Below are 22,607 nucleotides of genomic sequence, written 5' to 3' on the forward strand. Positions count from 1 at the left end.
TAGTAAGAAGGCTTTGCTAATTGTAAGATAGCTTAGCTAGCAGCAGGATAGCTTAGCTAACAGTAGGATGACTTAGTTAACAGTAGGATGACTTAGCTAATAGTAAGATAGCTTAGCTAACAGCAGGATAGCTTAGCTAACTGTAGGAGAGTTTAGCTAACAGTAGGATAGTTTAGCTAATAGTAAGATGGCTTTGCTAATAGTAAGATAGCTTTGCTAATAGCAAGATAGCTTAGCTAACAGCAGGATAGCTTAGCTAACTGTAAGAGAGTTTAGCTAACAGTAGCATAGTTAGCTAATACTTGGGTAGTTTAACTGATAATGTATAAAGACCAGGGGCGGCATGGGGGTGCAGTGGTTAGCACTGTTGTCTCACACCTCTAGGACCCGGGTTCGAGTCTCCACCTGGGTCACATGTGTGTGGAGTTTGCATGTCCTCCCCATGTCGTTGTGGGGTTTCCTCCGGGTACTCAGGTTTCCCCCCACAGTCCAAAAACATGCTGAGGCTAATTGGACTTGCTAAATTGCCCGTAGGTGTGCATGTGTGCGTGAATGGTGTGTGAGTGTGCCCTGCGATGGGCTGGCCCCCCATCCTGGGTTGTTCCCTGCCTTGTGCCCATTGCTTCCAGGATAGGCTCCAGACCCCCCACGACCCAGTAGGATAAGCGGTTTGGAAAATGGATGGATGGATGGATGTATAAAGACCATCCCCTAAGGAAATAATAAAAGAATCTTGTGTTCCTGAGACGTGACACATTCTGTTATTACACAAGTTACATTTTATGGTTGATACAGAACATAAAATATTGCACGTAGACCACCAAAATAATAATAAATGGCTAAATATAGAATGTGGTTACAATAGGGTTAATGACCAATGGAGACATCTGTACTTTCAGCAAGCTTACGGGTAGAAGAGAGGTCAGCACCATGGACAGGAGAAAACCTGGTCACTGAAGTGAATCGGGGGGAGGGAAGGAAAATGACTCTTTATTTGCTGTTTGTGTGAGTACAGGAGCAGATACCCTGGAATTAGTGTTTTTTTCACATATCCTATCTTGTTCCAATCACTTCCACAGCTACAGATATATGAAATCAAGCACCTAGGTATGCTGAATGTAAAGCATGCCGCTATTGGACCCTAGAGCAGTGGAGACGTGTTCTCTGGAGTGATGAATCACGCTTCTCTGTCCTGCAGTCTTATGTACAAGTCTGGGTTTGGTGTTTGCCAGGAGAACGGTACTTGCTTGACTGCCTTGTGCCAAGTGTAAAATTTTTATTGGAGGGGGGATTATGGTGTGGGGATGTTTTTCAGGGGTTGGGCTTGGCCCCTTAGTTCCAATGAAAGGAACACTTAATGCTGCAGCATTCTAAGCCATTTTGGACAAGTTCATCCTCCCAGCTTTGTGGGAACAGCTTGGGGATGGTCCCTTCCTGTTCCAACATGACTGCACACCAGTGCACAAAGCAAGGTCCATAAGGACATGGATGAGCAAGTCTGGTGTGGAAGAACTTGACTGGCCTGCACAGAGCCCTGTCCTCAACCTGATAGAACATCTTTGGGATGAATGAAAGCGGAGACTGCGAGCCAGGCCTTCTCGTCCAACATCGGTGCCTGACCTCACAAATGCTCTCCGAGAAGAATGGTCAAAAATTCCCATAAACACACTCCTAAACCTTGTAGACAGTCTTCCCAGAAGCGTTGAAGCTGTTATATCTGCAAAGGATGGGCCAACTCCATATGAAAGCCTATGTATTAAGAATGGGATGTCATTAAAGTTCATGCGTGTGGACAGTAAAGGCAGGTGTCCCAATACTTTTGGCAATATAGTGTATTTAATGTTTGGTGCTCTTTTTAATACTCATTTATTTTCTGATAAATATGCATAGTCTACTTCCTACATGAAATGGATTTTATGAGCCTGATTAATGAGTTTTCTGTCAGAAAAGCACAGAGGAAAACATTCTTATATTAAGAACGTTTTTACAGTTTTTCCCCTGGTTACGATGGGGTTACATTCCAATAAACTTATCGTAAGGCAAAAATATCACAAGACGAACATGAATTTTAATACAGTATGTCTAACCCTAACAAACGTCATAGCCTAGTCTAGCCTACCTTAAACATTCTTAGAACATTAACATTAACAAAGAATTGGGCAAATTCATTAACACAAAGTATATTTTATAAAAAAATGTGTTGAGTATCTCATGCAATTTATAGAAAAATGTACTGAAAGTGAAATTACCCATTGTAATGTCAAAGTACCACAACACAGACTATCGTGACCTGGGGGGGGGGGGGGGCATCTGTATTCTCTTGGAATTTGCCCCTCCCTGTAAAGTTATCTATGTTATATGCTATCTATGATTAATGTGTCTTTATCGCACATTGTGGATGCAGTTGACACGCACTGGATCGGAGTGTAACGTTAAGGTTACCGCTACTGAGACACGTTTATTTGATGAGTCTCTACTGAGCTCTTTCTGGTCGCTGCGTATCAGTGACATGAGAGTGTAAGCTTGCCGGTATCTTGATCTTCTGATGTGATTACTCTCCTTTCATACAGCGTCACGTTCTCTTTGACTTTGTAGAAATAATTTTATAGTTACTAATATTTGAAAGTCTTATAGTTAATTGTTGTATCGTCTTGGGGAGTGGGGGCAGATGAGGGGCCTCCAGAAAGTGTAGCCTAGGGGGCCCCTGCGCTCCAGTTACCGCAGTGTAGCCTTATCATGTAAGCAGGGCTGAATACAGGATTTTTAAACTACCAAGCTCAGAAGTGTTAGTCTGTCCTAGGTTTGCCCTGTGATGGATCGCGGTCATTGGAGATGCTAAGGACTTGACCTCAGTGTCCTCAATGGAAGGTATGGGCATGCATGCAATCATTAATGATACCTGCCTCTTCCAAAGAGTCTTCTAATGCTCTTTCAGGAAATGAAATAAAAGACCAACTGACCACTCAGCTCTCCTGAGACTCTCATCTTTTCTTGAGTTCCTTTGGTCCAAGTCCACTCCTCTGACCACGTGTAATAGAAAGCAGCAGTTTCGTAACCTCAAGAAGGACTCTGGGAAAGCTGTGGTGGTGTATGATGAGAAATATGTCGCAAGGGAAGCGACACAGGGGAAAGAAAGCAGCATTTTGTCAGGGGATTTTCCTTTTCAGGCTGTCTGGGAATAGGGAGGAAACTCTCCAAGAATAGGTCTTCTAAAGTATCATTTCTGGCACCTTGCAGCATGAAATTTCTGGACAAACACAAATGGGAAGTGTGGTCAGGGGTTACTTTTGAACCAAATCAAAATGTATTATTTCGGTGGCATTGTGACAAATTAACTGAAACAATGAAGGTTACCTGCTGCCTACATCATGCTGTATTTTCACACCCTTTACTGTCTATTTTTAAGGACACTAGTAATCCAGTATTCCAAGAGCGTTTTTTTCTCCTTAATTTATTTTTTCTTTATAAAATAACAGTTTATGCTCATCTGGCATCTGTCTGTCCATTGAATAAGTCTTTCTCTGACCATTTTCTAATCACCTTCATGATTGAGCGACCTTCTTTGACTATGGCGGAGAAGATTGTTTGGATACGTCACCTAAATGATAGAAATTCCCCTTGATTCATCAATGCAGTAAGTGATGTGAACTTCATGTCCAGTACAGATGCCAGTGAAGTCACCCATGACTTCAACACAGTGGTTAGTTAAATTTTAGATGAAACAGCGTCTTTGAAAAATAAAGTGGTTAAAACCAACAGACACTCCCCCATGGTTTAATGATCACAGACGCTCTTACAAACAGGAGAGCCGCAGATTGGAGCACAAATGGAAATCCACAGGCTTAGAAGTGTTCAAGTTGGCATGGTCTGACAGCCTGCAACAATACAAGCAAGCCCTTTATAGGGCACATTCAGCCTATTATTCTAACCTAACTGATCGCAATACAAATGACCCTCGCTACCTTTTTAAAACAACTGCTCAACAAATAAGGCTAAACCTCTGCTATCGAGTACTTTCAGTAGTGAACATTTTATAAACTTCTTTAACGATAAAATTACAAACATTAGGCTTCAAATATGTTTAAATGGCCCAAAATTAACTCCAATACAAGCAGAACGTGAACACACCCTTAATGTTCTTTAATTAATTAGTGAAGAACAGCTAATAGCTATTATAACTAAGATCAAACCAACTACTTCTCCACTGGACCCAGTCCCCACTAAGCTTTTTAAAGAGTTAGTGGTGAGTGGCAAGACCTATAACTGCCATACTGAATGCGTCCCTGTCATCAGGTGATGTTCCTCACCAATTTAAAGTAGCAGTAATCGGCCACTACTGAAGAAGCCAAGTTTGGATCCACAGGAGCTCAGCAATTACAGAGCTATCTCCAACGTACCATCTTTGTCAAAATTCTGGAGAAGATAGCTGCAGCTCAGCTTCACTCATACTTGGAGAGACACAACATGCTGGATTGTTTCCAGTCGGGCTTCCACCCAGGACACAGCGCTGACACTGCTAACTAAAGTCATAAATGACATAACAATGGCAACTGATGCTGATAGTGCTACTGAGCTAATGCTTCTGGACCTTAGGGCAGCTTTGACATGGCTGACCATTCTATCCTATTACAAAGACTTAAAATTGAGGACAGGTTGTGTGGAATGGTGTTGAAGTGCTTTAAATCATATTTGACTAATTATTATCAATATGTTAAAGTGTCAGATGATTGTACTACGTCGTCAGTGTCACTGGTCAAACATGGAGTACCACAGGGATCAGTGCTTGGTCCTATATTGTTTCCTCTCTAGATGCTGCCATTAGGAAACATAATGAGAAAACATAATGTTAACTATCACTCCTATGTTGACGACATCCAAATATACATTTTGGTTACGCAGCATCTTTTGTCAATTTAGCTAATTGCTTTAATGAAGTCAAGACCTAGATGACTGAAAGCTTTTTATCACTGGACCCTCAGAAATCTGAAATTCTGTTGGTTGGAGGCAAGTCTGCAGATAGTCATTTTATAATCTCCGCATTCCACTCCAAGGGGCTGAACTTTTCCCTCAGCAGCTCAGCCCATAGCCTAGGCATCACCTTAGATACAAACCTCTCATTTAAATCACATGTGGATGCAGTATGGAAGGCGTGCTTCCTACAGTTACGCCACATCGCCAAACTACGATGATTTCTTACTACTCAAGGCACAGAGAAATTGATACATGCCTTTGTATACAGTAGGTTACACTACAGTAATGCTCTGTTATCTGGGAGCACACACTGCACATTAAATACCTCGCGGCGTATTCAAAATGCTCGAAGTGTCATAGGAACAGAAAGTTTCTTAGTTGCCTGCATTGGCTTCTTATTAGTTTTAGAGCTGACTTCAAAGTTACTGACTTATATATAAGGCACTTAAAGGTCTAGCTCCTACCTACCTGACAGATTTACTTCAAGTTTACAAGCTGCATCGTCCACTCAAATCACAGAATGCAGGTTTCCTTGTCGTTCCACATATAAATAAAGCAAGGGTTGGCAGTAAAGCATTCTGCTACAGGGCCCCTATATTGTGGAATGGTTTACCAGCCTGTGTCCAGCATGCGGATTCGGTCTCACTCTTTAAATATGGACTGAATACCTATTACTTCAGTTTAGCTTACCCGCAACCTAACACATAACACACTGCAACTATGGCTGCTGGTGGTGCTGTTCATGCCATTTTTTTATCTATTATGATTGTCCATTAATGTGTCGTCGCATGTTCTGACCATTCATGCTCTCTGTCTTCCCACATGTCCAGGCGGTGCCTAGGGTGGTTGTTTTCCTTGGGGGGGGGGGGTGTTAAGGGGGGTACTCACAGAAACAGCAGTACTTTCACAAATAATTCACACACCTGAATGCATTCTCTGGAGATCCGCCTTAAACAAATATCTGACTGACTGATAAGGTATGTCTATTTAAAAATGTCTGCAGACTTTGAATAATTTTTAGAGACAGCATATCCACTCTTAACGCTGTAACAGCAATATTCATCTTTGATTCGTAATTTCTTTTGCTGCTATTATTTTTTTCAGCAAACAGATACTAACCCTGAGTGATTTCGGGAGTCGTAATGTGCTCTAATCACACATGATAGCTAATATTAGAGCAGTAGCACATACCGTCAGAATGGCATTTCTCAGCACGGGCGTCCTCTGTTTACGGTGTAATAATAACACTTATTACTGAAAGCAATTCTCCAATCACATGTTATTCAAGGCTCAGAAATTGCAAAATTGCAAAAGCCTTTCGGCAATTTGAAATATTTTGACTAGGTCAAAATACGGATGACAAATATTGTTTTTAGGAATGATACTAATTTTGTTCAGTTTTGCAAGGAGATTTTAAAATATGGATTAGATCGTTAAGTATTATATTTAATTTATCCATATGTGTGTGTGTGTGTGTGTGTGTGTGTGTGTGTGTGTGTGTGTGAGCGTGAGCGGATATACCTATCCTTATGGGGACACAATGTCCCCATAACGTGATAAATATCCGTTTTTTTCCCTTATTTATTTTGCTTGGTTACTTATGGTTATGGTTAGGGCTGCGTAGGGGTTAAGGTTGTCATAATTAGCGTTAGCATTTTTCCCATAGAAGTGAATGAGCGCCCCCCCATAAGGATAGGTATACCCTACATGTGCACCCGCGCGCGCGTGTGTGTGTGTGTGTGTGTGTGAGAGAGAGAGAGAGAGAGAGAGAGAGAGAGAGAGAGAGAGAGTTTGTATTACATATATATGTGTGTGAAAGGGAAACTCAATCTGATAAAAATCTGTGACTGAAACCAAAAAACTAAAAATGCCAAAGTCTTGTAATTTGTTTGCTTACTTATGGTTAAGGTTAGGGCTGGCTAGGGGTTCGGGTTGTCTTAGCTGAGATTATGGTTAGGCCCACAGAAATTCAATTCAATTTTTTATAAAGCACCTTACAAAATATAGACTGTCTGGCAGGGAGAGAGCAAAAACGTGGAGCATCTGGGGGTCCCAGAAGACCAGGTTTGGAAACCCTGTTTTAGGGTATGAGAGCATCTTCTGTCTGGTAAGGCTCTCATTGTGGTCTCTTCTGGTTGGTCCTCAGTGTGGCCTCTTCTGGTTGGTCCTCAGTGTGGCCTCTTCTGGTTGGTTCTCAGTGTGGTCTTTTCTGGTTGGTTCTCAATGTGGCCTCTTCTGGTTGGTTCTCAATGTGGCCTCTTCTGGTTGATTCTCAGTGTGGCCTCTTCTGGTTAGTTCTTAGTGTGGCCTCTTTTGGTTGGCGCTGCATTAAACTATGGTGTCAGACGTAAGAAGGAAAATATTTTTACCCACTGTTATGTGAGTCATATTGCATTATATGGCTCATATAAGAGAAGAAGGATTCGCTTGGACAGATAAAGGTGGAAAGCTTGACTGGGAGAACAGCCTGGTTTTCAAGACAGTTGAAGTCACAAATAAGAGGTATATTCCTGGGCTGATAAAAAATAAACACTAATAAAGGGAATTTAGAGAAGAAGGGCAGGCTAAGCCCAAAGCAGCCCTGTCAGCCTTTTCCTGTGATTCTCCTGCCTTCTGGCTTCCATTATGTGAAAATTTATTGACCAATTTAGCACCATAAAGTTTTGCCACCAAATTCCAGGCTGGCTTCACACAGACTGTCATTATACTGCCTTTTCGTGTCTGACAATAGCTTTGTGTGAATGAGCCTGGAGTCAGACCCAGGAAGCTCAGGGAAAGACACAGAGCCAGATGTTCCACACAAGGCATTAATGGAAACACCCCTTCAGATGGATGGATGGATGGATGGATGGATGTTTTTAAAGATACTGCTTTATTACCCAGTAGTGTTCATAAGATACAAGGTAAAGGGGAAAAACTACACAATAATAAACACATTAGCTCCTGTAAAACCAAAAGCGCAATTCTAAAAGGCGTAGCCTAATGGATTTGTGAACGGACTGATGATACATATCTCGAACATATCAGTGCGGAACAGTTGGTAATTAAATAAGTACATGCAGGCAGTTTACAAATAAAACTAAACAAATAACAAGCAAAATCCAGCACTTAGCAAACAAAGAAGCGGAAAATCCACCAAATTGCATAACAATGTAATAGACGATACAGAGCTGTAATTCTTCCCTATTTCATTACGAAGTTTCTGGCTGTCAAGCATAAAGTAACAAATTAAAGTAATCAAGGCAAGAATAAAAAAAGATTCATATTAACTATGCTTTTTTTTGCAAATGTAACAACAAATGTAAATAGAAAATCTGTAATGTGAAATGGTGAAAAAAACAGGCAGTTTTTTGTTTTCCTGTTTTCATGTAGTTTTTGTTTTACCAGTATCTCTTTTAACGAAATGAATCATGTTTACATTATCACCAGCCTGTCCACCATCTCACTCTGAATCAAAGGGCATTAATATGAAGTTGGCTGACCCTTAGCTGCTATAATAGCCCGTACTCTTCTGCAAAGGCTACTGGGGTTGCCACCTCACAGCTGAACTTGCTCCCAGATGTTTGCATGTCACTATCACTACACTTGCCATTGACCAGGGCTGCTCTAGCAGGGCAGAAATGTAGAGAACCGACTTCTAGGAAACGTGTCCAGTGGTGTCCAGTGATGGTGCCAGGCTGACTAACCTCTTCTGTATGACTCCCCCCGCCCCCTCCCCATTCTGCTGCTATGCTGGAGATTCCATGGCTGTGTGCTTAATTATACAGCTGTATGTCGGCTATGGGTGTGGCTTATGTGGGCAATTCCTGTAATTACTTAGGGTGCCCCAATACTTTTGTCCATATAATGTATGTACACCTTCCATCCATCCATCTATCCATCCATCCATCAATCCTTACTTCCACCTTCCAGCTGTTTCTCCTTGTCAGGTACACCATGGATGGATGGATGGATCTTACTTAGACCTCAAATTGTTACATTTACTTAATGATTCACTAATCTGCGGTATTTCTTTATTTACTTTTAAGGAGCTGATTTGTTCAAAATGAAATGTATACAAACATGTGAGCCAGTTCGTTTTACTCACAAGCCTGCAGGGGTGGATCCCACAGCATTTTAAAGTTCTCTATGTGATTAACAGCTTAGAAGGAGTTAAACGGATTTGGTTCATTGAATGATACTGCTTCACTGTCCAGTTAGAAAGTTCTGGTCTTGGCCCTCTAAGACTGTAATTCGATACCAAAGTTCAATGTGCTCCTGTCGTCACAGATAACCTTCCTCTGTCAAACCATCTTCTTATTATTACATTGAAATTGTTGATGTTACTGCTAAAATATTGACTATCTTTGAATCATTTTCTCTTGCTGCAGTGCTTGAATAGACTATATTAAATTGACTATTGACTGCATTCTAAATTATCCACTTGTTTATTTGATTCGATACCCATGACGCTAATAAAAGACGTGATCTCTAAAACTGGAAAGCCCATGCTAAACAGTGTACATTATACATTCATCTCTATCTTCTGGAAATGTTCCCAGGTCCCTTAAAATAGCTGTAATGAAGTCCCTTGTCTAGAAGCCTAAGCTAGATCTTTGTGATCTATCTAGCTAGAAAAATGTAAGAATAATTTCTTGCCTAGCTATCCACCTTTCTGTATTCCAATAATGTCTAGCTTAGCAGAAATCTATCTCCAAGCCACACTGTAGTACTAGAATGGCCTCATTCCCATGATGCAGGTACACGTATCTCCAGTTCTGAGCATTAGAATTTAAATACCACCCTTGCTGCTATATATACTGTGGTTCTTCTTCAAAATCAGTGTTCCCCTGCTTCGGGTGTTGGTTGTGTGAGTGTTTTCAGTGTGTTACTGAGTAAACATTCAGTCATCAGTCAGTATGGGGTGCATCAGGGCTCTGTGCTGAGTCCATTGCATTTTATTGTATGAGTTTCATATGACCTTATGAAGTATTATAATCAACAATATAATGACTTATGACTGTTAATAGAAGATGCTGTAATGCTTTATTAATTCTTATGCTGACCATTATAATGCATTATGAAGGTATCTATAGTGCATTATAGATGGGAGCTTCACAGGAGTTTATGAAGTATTATAATCAGCACTATAATAATGACATATGACTGTTAATAGAAGATGCTATAAAGCTTTATTAATTCTTATACCAACCAATTTAATGCATAATAGATGCTCCGTAATGCATTATGAAGATGCCTATGATGCATTCTGGATGAGAGCTTCAGCAAAAGTGTTACCTTTATTTGTTCATATGTTTTGTCATTCATGTTATAAAAAGTAGCCGCACATTGACGTTTGCAAATGTGTTCTTTAGTATGCTGTGTCCCACAGCACTTGTGTACGTCTTTGCTCTTACATAACTGACTAAATATGTAATTTGGCCAGAGGTACCCAACCTTTTGCATAAAACTGTGTTTGTGCGTGAATGTGAGTCTGTGTGTGTGGTCAATATGTATCCTTATAATTAAAAGAAAAAAATTAAGTAAAAAACTTTCTTTACTTTTATATTAGTGTCTGCAGATTTTCTGCGCTGAAACGTGTTTTGCCATTTTAGTCATATTCCAAGAGATGCTGTGTTTATCCAGCGTTGTACATTCTACCAGAAACAAGAGCATGATGCGAGCGATGAGTAGCCTTGGATACACAGAACTTAACTTTACACTTTTTAACACATTTGCATTCTCAGGACCTTATCTGTATCTCTGTGTACCCAAAAACTGCTGAGAGCACAAAATATAATCTCTTACTATCACAATTTTTTAAAGTAATACTTCTATTTGGGATTCAAATATATATATATAGTTATTCCAGTTTGTAGCTGGAGGTGGCAGTCAGTTCTGTTATGCTAACATTGGCTATGATTAGACCTATTAGCTACAGCATCCTATGATTTGTTATTGACTGTAATGAGTTTCCCTGTGGCATATACTCTTTGCCCAACTTTAATCTGATATGCTGACACAGCTTAATTCCAGTGGAATTCTCTTCCATATTACACTCTTCAAATTTGTCATGTGTGCTAGCTACAAATAAAAGACCAAATCACTGTTGCTGTTTCCTCTTCTTCCATCTGCCTGGAGCCATCTGGTCTTCGGCTCACTGACCATCGATAGCACCCAGACAATATCCAGAAGTTGACACCTCAGGATGATCATGTCTACTGCTAGTGCCGTCTCCATCGAGCGTTCCCCTCAGTGCTGTCAGCCTCCAGGCCTCCTGACCGTGTTCGACACGTGACGCTTGAGCCCAGCTGCGGTCAAAAGATGTGCACATCACAATTCGATTTCTGACATTTCTCTTTTTAAGGACGTAAAAAGAACTGCATTGTGGAATAGTGAATAAGTCCAGGAATAATTATCAGGTTTTCTTTCATTTTCAAATATGAATGAAAATGTTTTTTAATTTCTTCTGAATAATCTGCGAGGCGGTTTATGCTTTATGGGAAAATTTAAGTAAAATTTGACTAATCGATGCACTACATACTTCGATCTTATTCACGTCATCGAAATCAAGGGATTTTGTGTGCCTTTGACTGGGGTAAGGCACTCTAGTACAGGGTTTTGAATCTTAAAGCCATCGAGATTAGGATAGGATCACCTCCTGCCTTTGCATGCAACTCTGAAGTGTTCAGGACTTCAGATATCAGCGAATAACAGCCCAGTGAGTCACCGCACTCAACCCACACTGAGCTCTGGTGGCGGGGTTCGTGGTCTTAAGCCACCAATGTGCTTTTCAAGTGGTCTCATCATGTTCCTCACCGGTTAGCACTCTCCTAAACCAATGGAACAAGACTGGCCCTGCAGAGCTTCACTGTCATCCATTGCATTATCAGATGTCTTGCTAAAGGCTGTAATGATCCAGATGGTATCCTAAGAAGCAGATGCTTGAGAAAAGGAACACTGAGGTCCAGACACTAGTCCATCACCAGGCTCACTCACACACACCCACACACACATCCGAAAACCAGAGACAGGGGTTCCTTTTGTACTGATGCAGAAAGATCTGTTTTATTAATGTTCCTCCTGCCTTCGTTAAACTCATCTGCATCCATCTTATTCAATTAATCTACTCTACCTACCTCCCAGTCCTATGTTATTCTGTTCAGTGTCATTCCCAATGTAAGTCTTGCAGGGCAATGCAGAGTCCAGAAGTTCACCCAAGTGAAATGTAATTGGATCAAGAGCAGAAAGTGGAACCGCTGGAGTAAACCAACACAAACATGGAAAGAAAGAGGCAATCTCCACAAAGCCACGCTGACTCTGCTCAGAGCAGGCAATCCACAAGAAACTAAGTAGATTTGGACCTGGCCAGTAATTGGATGGGAGACCAACTAGGAAAGCTGGGTTACTGCTGGAAAAGGTGCTGGTGTGGTGAACAGGTTAGCCTGTCCTGTGGTCTGTGTGGATCCCAATGACCCCAGTAACGGGGAGGCTGTGTTGTAAAAATGGCAGGTACTTCAGATGAGACGTAAAACTGAGGTCCTGATTTTCTGAGGTCATAAAAGATCTCTGGGCATCTTTCAGGAGAATCGGAGTGGGACCCCGACGTCCCGTCTGAAATCGTCCACGGTGGCCCTATTAAAATTTGCCATCCAAATCATCCCCTATATCTAATTGTTGACCCTTCACCCCTTTAGCTACTGTGTGGTGAGTGTACTGGTGCGGAATGGCTGTTGTCACGTCATCCAGGTAGGTGTTGCACTGTGCTGGTGGTTGAAGCGGCTCCCCATTGCTTCTGTAAAGCGTCGGGTGCCCCGGAAATCACTATATAAATGTAACATTCGCTCATTTAAATCTGCCTCCCACAGCAGCGCACTGATCACGATCTTCTAAGTCCTATATGATGTTACAACAGAATTGTAATAAGTGTAAATGAAAAAAGCTATTTTTTATTAGTCTATTTCAAGCTGGACAAAGTTCACCTTGCATATTTTCACTCTGCATATTTCCAAGACTCTTCTTCTCTATCTCCATCCACTGTTATTGTGTTTATATGCAAGTAAAATGGTTTAATTTTACTGGGCATATTATATAATCCAGGGAAGAAATATTTATGTATGAAAAAGCTCTTACACTAATATCATGGCTGTCATCCATCAGGCCAGGCTTCTCCACTAAACTCGGTGGTTTCTGAGTGTTCCTCCCCGCAAACCCACCAACGAAGGGCTGGGCTAATGGGTATTCATTCCCTTTTTAAAAAATAAATAAATACTTCACTGACATTCACAATCTGATGTGATAAAGTTGTGCCACAAATTCAGATATTTATTAATATTTGCAAAGCTGTGAAGTCATGTTTGTACATCAACATAAGTGATTAAGTGAGTTTCTATTCCCTGGAACTGGGTGACCTTCAGCAAGGAGTTAACAGGAGGAGTCCCAGGGGTGGTACAAGCCTTTGATACTCTGTCCCTGTTCCCTGGCCATTTATGGAGCCAGGACAGGCCCTTTGTGTCACTGTTCCAGGCTCGGTCCAGCTGGATGTGCTGGGTCTGGTCTGTTCCTCCAAACTCTGCAATCCCTGTAACGAAAAGAAAAAGACCTTCTGTTTGTGGGCAGGCAGACTTGTACAATCCTGAATGCCTTCAAAACGCTTGCTTGTGCCAGAGATCGTAAAATATTTATGGCTCCTTAAATGGATTAATATTTAATTTTGTTCAGTCATCATATCACCTGACCATTTCCGTTGATTAAGAGCCATTTATGTAAGCAGTCTACACAGCCACAGTTACACAATGCTCACTGACTTCCATCCCTGACTTACTGCGGCCAGAGGGCTGGAACAGACCATTGGCAGTAAATCCCAAAAAGTTTTTCTTTCTTCCCTCCTGGGAGTTCTTGTTGTCTGTCCTTTGCTGTTTTCTGGCGTTTATCACCCTGACATTTTCCCCAATTTAATTGCTTAAAATCTACTAGTTGGAATGAACATGTATACACAAATGTATCATTTTTGTTAGCGTGATATTTCTTAACGGCACTGTGTCAGCTATCTGGGGACAGGAATTTCCACCCTCCTGCGTCACTGACATCAAGGATGTAGATTTGGGTACGGACGATAGGGATATGTATCTGTCAATGATGCGGGAGTACCGTGTGTGTTTCAGGGAGCAGGAGGTCCAGGGCTAATTTGGTTGCTACCACCGTTGAAAACAAACCATGACTCATATTATTCTTTGATATGCTTTTCTAAGGATCCAGCTGTCAATCAGTCACAGCTGGTCCAATGACTGATCACACTCATCACATCGTTTTCCTTATACGAAAATCGGTTTGATGCTCAATAACCAATAAGAACATTCTGCTACCTCATCTGAATGCAATATTTTAAAAAAATGCTTAGCTGAGCAACAGCCACACACGAAGGGCCTTGTTATCAGTTAAATCCAATTAGCTCGAAACAGACTTCAGACACCAGTCATGTTGTCAAGTATGTGTTGATATTACATAAGTGAAAATGTCGCATTAAATCATACCATTTAATAGTCACCTGTTTGTTGTGGCATACAGGATGTCAAATGTAAAGCAGTGAAATGGAAAAAAAATATGATTGAGAGGTTCACTTCACCGCCTGCAGTGGCCGCACAGATTGAATTTGGTAATGGAGCATTTAGCTTAGCACTCTGTTCCCTGTCATCTGTGTCCCGGGAGAGAACTTGGGGACAGAGGTAGCACACGGTGCTCCCACTAAGATAACACATGGGCTCTGCTGTTTGCACAATCCAGAGCATTTCCATCGCCCAGAAACACGCGAGGATGAACCCGGAGCAGGGCTACTTCCGATGCAGGACGAGGGCAGTATGGGATTTTATTCCTCTACTTCATTCCTTAACCCCCAAATGGTTGGATCTACAGTTTGGCATGCGTGTGACTATCCGCAGATATGCAGCACTGCCGAAATCTCTTTACAGTAATATTGTTCCACGTTCATTTGTAATCTATAGCGATCCACAGTCACGTAGCTGAAAGTGAAGAGCCTTTGGCTTTATTTCATGGGGTGTCATTTTCACAAAGTCGCCGCTGTCCCCTTCATCAGCTTCTACTCTCTTCTGTTTCAGATGAACAGTGCTGTTCCGGGAGGGGGGGGGGTGCATTCTGGAAAGAGAGCGAGAAAGAGGGCTAGGGAAATCTTTTTTTGGCCTGAATCGGTTTTGCCAATTTCCCCATTTATTTTATTTTTGTATCCTTCCAAGCTGGAAGTGTACAAATGCGCTGAGCTCATTTTGGCAAGATTGTTCTCCCTGAAATACAAGTAGCAGGTCAAGCTTTGAGAGCTCAGCACCTTTGAAACGCCCAGAGCTTCTGGGGGAGCGGGTGCACCATGATCAAAGAGCATATTTTATGGCACTTCCAGAAAAAAAAACTCCCACCGTTCATGCACACACAACTGGGGAGAAAATGGCATAAATGTCAAATAAATTCAACACATCCTTCCCCATTCCAGTGCAGTACATGCAATTAGTACATCTGATTGGGAATGTGCATGTCGGATTTAAAGAGACAGTCAACGATTTGCCAGCTCAGTATTGCAGCGGTATAAATGAATAAATCTAATAACGTCGTGCATCCTGATGCAGCTTTAACGTCAAATGCAACAGTGTCACGACCAGTGGTTGTGTTTCTCATCAAGCAAACAGCAGATTTGCATGGAGCCCCCTGTTGGCCACAAACAGTCACTACACTTAGGGGCCTATGGCCCCAAAGTGACTGTTTTTAGAATTTTGAATTAGAATTTTGACTGCGGCTTCGGAAACAATAAATTTGCTTCTCCCCGCAACTACTTTTAGGGTAAAGGAGTAATATAACACATTTTCAAGATCTCTCCCGAAGGTACATACTAGATATTTTCTGTGTTGCTGTAACTTATATGACCTTTTGTCTCGAATTTATCGTCTTATATTTATTGGGCACTATGGCGGGCAGGAAATACGCCTGTAAGTCTTCCGTCGCCGTATGGAGGCGACAATTAATAGAAACACTGAACCTTGAAAAAACGACACACGGTTTAATCAGTAAGATAATGGCGATGTGCGAAGTGTGTGCATTCATAGCCCAGGCAGCGCTAATCCACAGAACTGGCGCCAGAATGGGAGACAAAGCTGGGAGCAGAGCAGTAATAGAAAGTAAGATAAAAAAAAAAAAAAAAACAGCAAACGGAAAATTTTATGATACATATACATTTTTTTTTTGTAAAACTGAGTTGGGCAGTGGCATGAAGATAATGCTGTTTTCAGCTTTGAAATGCAAAGTTTTTGGGCTCAACATGAGTCATAAACAAACTTCAAATCCCAAACAAAACTTTACTTACCTTGAAGCAGAAAGACAGAAAATGTAACCTCAGTAGACGACTGGAGGATGGCACCAAAAATGGAGTCACTAACAGGACCATCTCTGATGAATGTGTAATGCTTTGACCTTGGCATTTTTCCCCTTTTATTACAGAATTCATTAGCAAACTATTGGCATGACTGGTATTTTACTTTTTCTTTTAATGAAGTTATTTTTTTACCACAAGCTTAAGGGAGACAATAGTCTGTGAGGCTTTAATGAAGCCAGTGTACCAGCAAATTAAAAGCAGTTTGTTCCGCACAGGCCTGTAAAATTGTCGATGTCAGGACGCTCTGTAAAGTTTATTAAGTTTAAGGCCGGATTTCCCACTTCGTAGTGGCGTAATGCCGTCACAATCTGTTCTTACACGGCCTATGGCAGTTACAGTGATGGTGGAGCCTCCATTTAATGTGTAAGCAAGCCTTCTGTATCCCTCTAAGTACCACTGCTGTTTAAGCTATGCCTGATATGAGTTGCTTCATTTGCCATCTGAGGATAGCCATTCTTGGTGGAGAAAATACTAAATGCAGACAAATTCACATGCAGTTAGCACTATGGTTTACAGCTTGTAAGCACATCTATAAAAGTACAAGTTAGTGTGTCTGGCATGGCTGTTGCTAAACCCCTTTTTAATTGGACACATGCCCCAGGACTGACCTGCTGTGCCCCAGTAAAGTCTCACGTTCAAGTGTTAACAAGGTCCTATATTTGCCAGTATATTAATTTAGATTGATGGAAAAGATTAGATATTTTTCTATTCTGCAATGTGAAAGCAATGGATTTTAACCCAGAATACAACCTTGCAGTCCAGGTGCATACACGACAATGCAGACATTACTGTCTATGTGCATAAATGTGCATGTAATAGCCATTACATGTGACACACTCATTACTCTTCATGCACTGCAATTTGCATGTAATAGCCAGTACATGTGATGCAGACATCACTGTCTGCGCACTGCAGTTTGTATGTAATAGGCAGTGCACGTGACACACACATTACTGTCCATGCACTGCAGTTTGCATGTAATAGCCGGTGCACGTGACACGCACATTACTGTCCGTGCACTGCAGTTTGCATGTAATAGCCGGTGCACGTGACACATACATTACTGTCTGTGCACTGCAGTTTTCATGTAATAGCCGGTGCACGTGACACACTCATTACTGTCTGTGCACTGCAGTTTGCATGTAATAGCTGGTGCACGTCACACACATTACTGTCTGTGCACTGCAGTTTGCATGTAATAGCTGGTGCACGTGACGCACTCATTACTGTCCATGCACTGCAGTTTGCATCTAATAGCTAGCACACGTGATACAGATATCACTGTCCGTGCACTGCAGGTTACATGTAATAACTAGCACATGTGATACACACATTACTGTATGTGCACTGCAATTTGCATATAATGGCCAGTGCACTGCGACACACACACAGCAACCTGCGTGTGAAACAAGAATCAGGACTGAGGAATGGTGACAGAACAGGATGCAATTAAGTTTTTAAATAATACCAATGTTCTTATTTTGATTTGATTTGACTCAGACATTATTAACTCCTGTAGATGGACACCAATATGGCAGTGGCAGGAATACTGGGCTAAGCAAGGGAAGTTCAAATAGCACATTGTAGTTCATAGTGGTGGCAGGCATTCGGGAAAAAAATGGTGTGATTTAAGTAATAGGGGCCTTTGCCCCAGTACAGTTTTATGCCTATAGGCAGAGATGGACATAACTGGTACGCAAGTACGCATTCACCTTTAAAAACAATACGATTGTGGTAACATTGTAAATGCGTACTTATTTTATTTGCATTTTCGCTGGTATGACAAGATAATACCTTGCATTTTAACCTGTATACCGCAAATGAAGTAGAGTTAGCATATAAAGATTGAAATGCATTGTATTTTGTTTTCACATCAGCACAAATGCACATAAAATAAGTACGCATTTACAATGTTACCACAATCGATTGTCACACGTATCATCTTTACAGGTGAATGCGTACTTGCGTACCAGTTATATCCATCCCTGTCTATAGTAACAGCTATGGTATCTGCGCTAATCTAGCTTAGCAATGGACCAGCATCCCGTCCAGGCTGTCCCCTACCTTGTGTCCTGTGGGATAGGCTTGCTCATGCCCAACTTGCCTAGTTGTCCCAGGCCCTTTGAGGGAGTCCAGGAGAGCCTGGGCTAGGGGTTGCCTATCATGCAGGACTGGTTTGAAGTGATTGTGTCCCAGTCTGGGAATTACATGCGTTAGGCCCGTGCTTCATGCTCATTCTGACCCTGCGCCAGATAAACGAATATGAAAGATGGATGGAATGACGGAATAGAGAAAATCAAGATATATGGGTACAGCCCGAAAATGCAATCATTCTTATAAAATTCTACTTGAATTATTGACACATCACCAAGCAAACAGCATGGAACATTTAAGAAGATTTAATTTTTACTAGCTTGCCATGTGTAAAACATATTTAAGGCCTTTTTTATTTAAAGATACATTTTTTTTAGTACCAGTCCGTCTGCAGATCTGATCAGCAGAGCTCCACCATAAGACACCCAGCAGTATAACTCACTAACACCACCCAGACTTACCTGAAGGTGGCGCCGTCGGGAGGCACCCACCTCCCCCCACGAGTGTTCCCCTGCGATTATCGTCCCTTGTTTCTCTCCTCCACGTCTGTCTTACAGCCAAGCGTGACTTTCCACATCTCTGAGCTTGGAAAACAGCTGAACATCTGAATGAATGCCGTAGGGGAATGTGGGAAATGTACAAGCAAACTTTTTTTCACACCCCTATAAAAGCTAAATTTAACTGACTGTATGGCCCCAAGGAGTCAATTTACAAGTTCAGAGGCATAAAACACGATATACAGCATTTGAAAACAAGTGCTGCAACAGAGGTCAGTCGGTGATTGTTTCCAGTTAACGATTAAAATGCATATTTGTGCCTCAACTTTAATATGACTTCAGTTTAATTATAAGCAGCATTAGCACACAATAAATGCTGCAATTAATGCAGAGAAAATGCAGTTTCCAAAACAGTTTTGTGCTGTTTTTATTAAGCTTGCGTTTATCATCCTTTGTGAGGATTTGTCCTTGATTAAAATTCTGTGAAGCATTGTTGAGATAAGCCCCCGCTTCACACTGCGTGAAAAGAATTTAGTCTATTAATCAGAAATGTCAAAATCTAAGAGCAGAACATTCTCAGAAATACTGACTCCTAAACTGCATTCTGCACATCGAAGGTCTACATTAGCTTTGGGGCACCTCTGCTTATTTGGAGCATGTATTCATCCGCTGGAATCCTGCACACCTACACGCCAGATATCGGATCACTCACACACCTCTTCAAACTGTGCGATCGATACTGGCGCCGTACCATCTCACAAGTGTAATAAGATTCGTTCAGTCTGTACAAAGGACCAAAGCATGCGTCAAATAACCTTATCGTCCCTGAAAAACGATCAGAAGATGTTTTAAAGCACAGAGGATTTCAGAAATGAAATTAGGAAGACAATCCTGAAGCAGTTAGTAAGTACAGCCACGCCCCATACCCACTGCCACGCCCCTTCCCCCATTGCTAGCCAATCAGACTGAAGTTAAAGAGAATGGAAAATAAGAACTTTGAGTGTCTTCTGGGAGCAGGGACAGGTTTTCTGTTTGTGTTTACAATATGTAAAGGAATTTTGTCTCAGCCTACACCTCGCATCCCATTACTCTCAGACCTGACACGCACCAGTATTTTATAGGGGCTGTACCACTAGCACTTATCATGCACTGAAATTTCCCAGCAGTCACCAGATGGAAAGTACACAGAGTACTCAGCCTCTCATTCAGGGTCTTTTGATCTGAACCCACAATTATTTTACCTCATGATATAATGCTCTACAAACACGATTAAGCTATAAATGTTTTAATTAACAGTATATTAATATGTCACTTGTCAGCAAGCACATTTCTGCACAAAGATTTCCTTCATTCAAATAGTCCCATTGTAAATTATGTTAACTAAAACACGTAAACCCTGTTATATTAAACACACAATGTCATTGTTTGCCCTTTATGAATGAAACACAGTATTAGCTGAAAATCTTCCTCACTGCAGTGGTACTGTATGATGTCCACTTTGACATCCAGTTGCCTGGTTACCTGTAATGGACACGTCATGGGGGGCAGCATGGTGGCGCAGTGGTTAGCACTCTTGTTTCACACCTTTGGGATCAGGGTTTGAGTCTCTGCCTTGGCTCCATATATGTGAAGTTTGTATATTGTCGTGGGGTTTCCTCTGGGTGCTCTGGTGGTCTCCCCCAACCCCCCCGAAGTCCAAAAATATAGTGAGGCTGATTGGAGTTATCAAATTGCCTGTAGGTGTGAATGTGCTTGGTGATGGGTTCGCGTCCCATCCTAGGTTGTTCCCTGCCTTGTGTTCATAGCCTCCAAACCCCCCATGACCCCAAATAAGACAAGAGCACTCTGACTGCTTAATGTGTCTCACTCAGGCTTGAGGCTCGGTCCTCCCTGCATAGCCGTCATAGTTTGGCTTCCTGATTCGGCCTCTGATCTCCCAGTTCTAAGGTTCTGTTAGCTTTGTTGGACCGATGCCAATTCTGACTCTGAGTTTTTTTATCTGGTTTGGGGTTTAGCTCTGCATATCGGATTCTGGTTGCTAATCACCCAGACTCCTTTATTCCCTCCTCACTGCTGTTTGCGATGGCCACTGCACCTCAGCGCTACCTTGGATACGCATCTCACCAGGTGTGGCAGCTGGAAAGGACTGACAGGCAGAAATCCCTCCACGCGTCATTCTCTCAGGGACCGTCCCTAGCGCTCAGTGCCTCGTTACTAAAGTTTCCCTTCCTGTAACTCTGTCTTCTTGTTCTGATAACTGGGATTCTATAAGCAGTCATAGATACATTTCTGGATTGTAAATGGTAAATTTCTGGATTGCCCCTTCAAGCAAAGTATTACTGTAAATAGTTAATCAATGTGAATTTTAGCAGCAGCATCTATTATGACATAATTGGACTTACCTACTGGTTTAGCTACCAGAAATGAACACAGCACAGTAACGCAAAACATCAACACCAGACTTATGAATTAAACTAGGTTATTGTATGAAATAAGTATGAATAGATGACTCTGTGTCTATGGGCCTTTAATTAAAAAATAATCTTTCTGGCATTAATTCACTTGCTTATCTTCCAGTTCTATCTGCCTTTTTCCTTTACATAGGCACTGTGACCCTGAAGCCCATCCGAGTACAAGAAATGCTAGAAAACACCATGGGTGGGATACCAGGCCATCACAGGGGACACACACACACACACACGTAGGGTATACGTATCCTTATGGGGACCGCTCATTCACTTCTATGGGAAAAATGCTAATGCTAACTATGACAACCTTAAGCCCTACAGCCCTAACCATAAGCATAACTAACTAAGCAAAATACAAGAGTTTTTGCATTTTTAGTTTTTTTATAGCAGTCACCGATTTCTATAAAACAGAGTTTTCCCTTATGGAGACCAGGAAACCGATATTTATCACGTTATGGGAACATTGTGTAGTGGGTTTTCCAGCTCACACACACACATACTAATGACATTTTTGGCACAGCAATTCCCCTAACTGCTGGCTACCCATAGAGCACACAAAGGGCATACTGTACATAGACCGGGGTGGGACTCGAACCCAAACCCTGGTGGCGCCATCCTCTTTTGAGACACCGTAGCACCACCCCATTAGTTTTGTTCCAAATACAGTTTACAGTTAAAAAAAAAGAAACCTTCACAATCATTTTTCCCCCCTTCAATTTATGTTCCCATACTCTGTGTTCCGGCAAGCTTCTCGTCTTCCTGACACAAACGATAAGGCTCTGAAGGAGAATTCAAGGTCTTCTCTCTTTTCTGTTTCAATCATCCGGCGCTGTTCCATCACGTTGGCACGCACAGGCTCCGAACGGCCCTTCTGCGAGCTCCACTTTATTAAGGAGCCGCGATATTGACAAGACGCTTTTTTGTATCCTTCCACGAAATTAAAAATATCTCAGCACATCCCCTCTGTTCCTCCACCTAGGAGTATAATTGGGTAGAAATGAGAAATTATAAGCGGCAGGGCGACAGAAGCAGTCATATCGAGCTGGGAGGAGACAGAGTTGTGGCGGCCAAGGTTAATAGACCTGTGTACCTGTATTGCCCATCTATGAGTCAATGTGAGGTGTGAAGTTTCAACCCCCGAGAGCTTCCTGAATGGCCCTATAT

At 41.8% G+C, this 22,607-nt stretch overlaps 1 long non-coding RNA gene across 1 annotated transcript; it reads right to left on the reverse strand.

Moving 5' to 3' along the window:
• Positions 1–13,241: 13,241 nt before the first annotated feature.
• On the reverse strand, positions 13,242–19,079 carry LOC125711635 (uncharacterized). Its single transcript, XR_007383069.1, has 3 exons — positions 18,940–19,079; positions 13,775–15,102; positions 13,242–13,531 (listed from the first exon to the last, which is right to left on the reverse strand). It is a non-coding gene; the product is annotated as an uncharacterized LOC125711635 (long non-coding RNA).
• Positions 19,080–22,607: the final 3,528 nt, after the last annotated feature.

Source organism: Brienomyrus brachyistius, chromosome 17, assembly GCF_023856365.1.
Source record: "Brienomyrus brachyistius isolate T26 chromosome 17, BBRACH_0.4, whole genome shotgun sequence".
NCBI classification, from domain to species: domain Eukaryota; kingdom Metazoa; phylum Chordata; class Actinopteri; order Osteoglossiformes; family Mormyridae; genus Brienomyrus; species Brienomyrus brachyistius.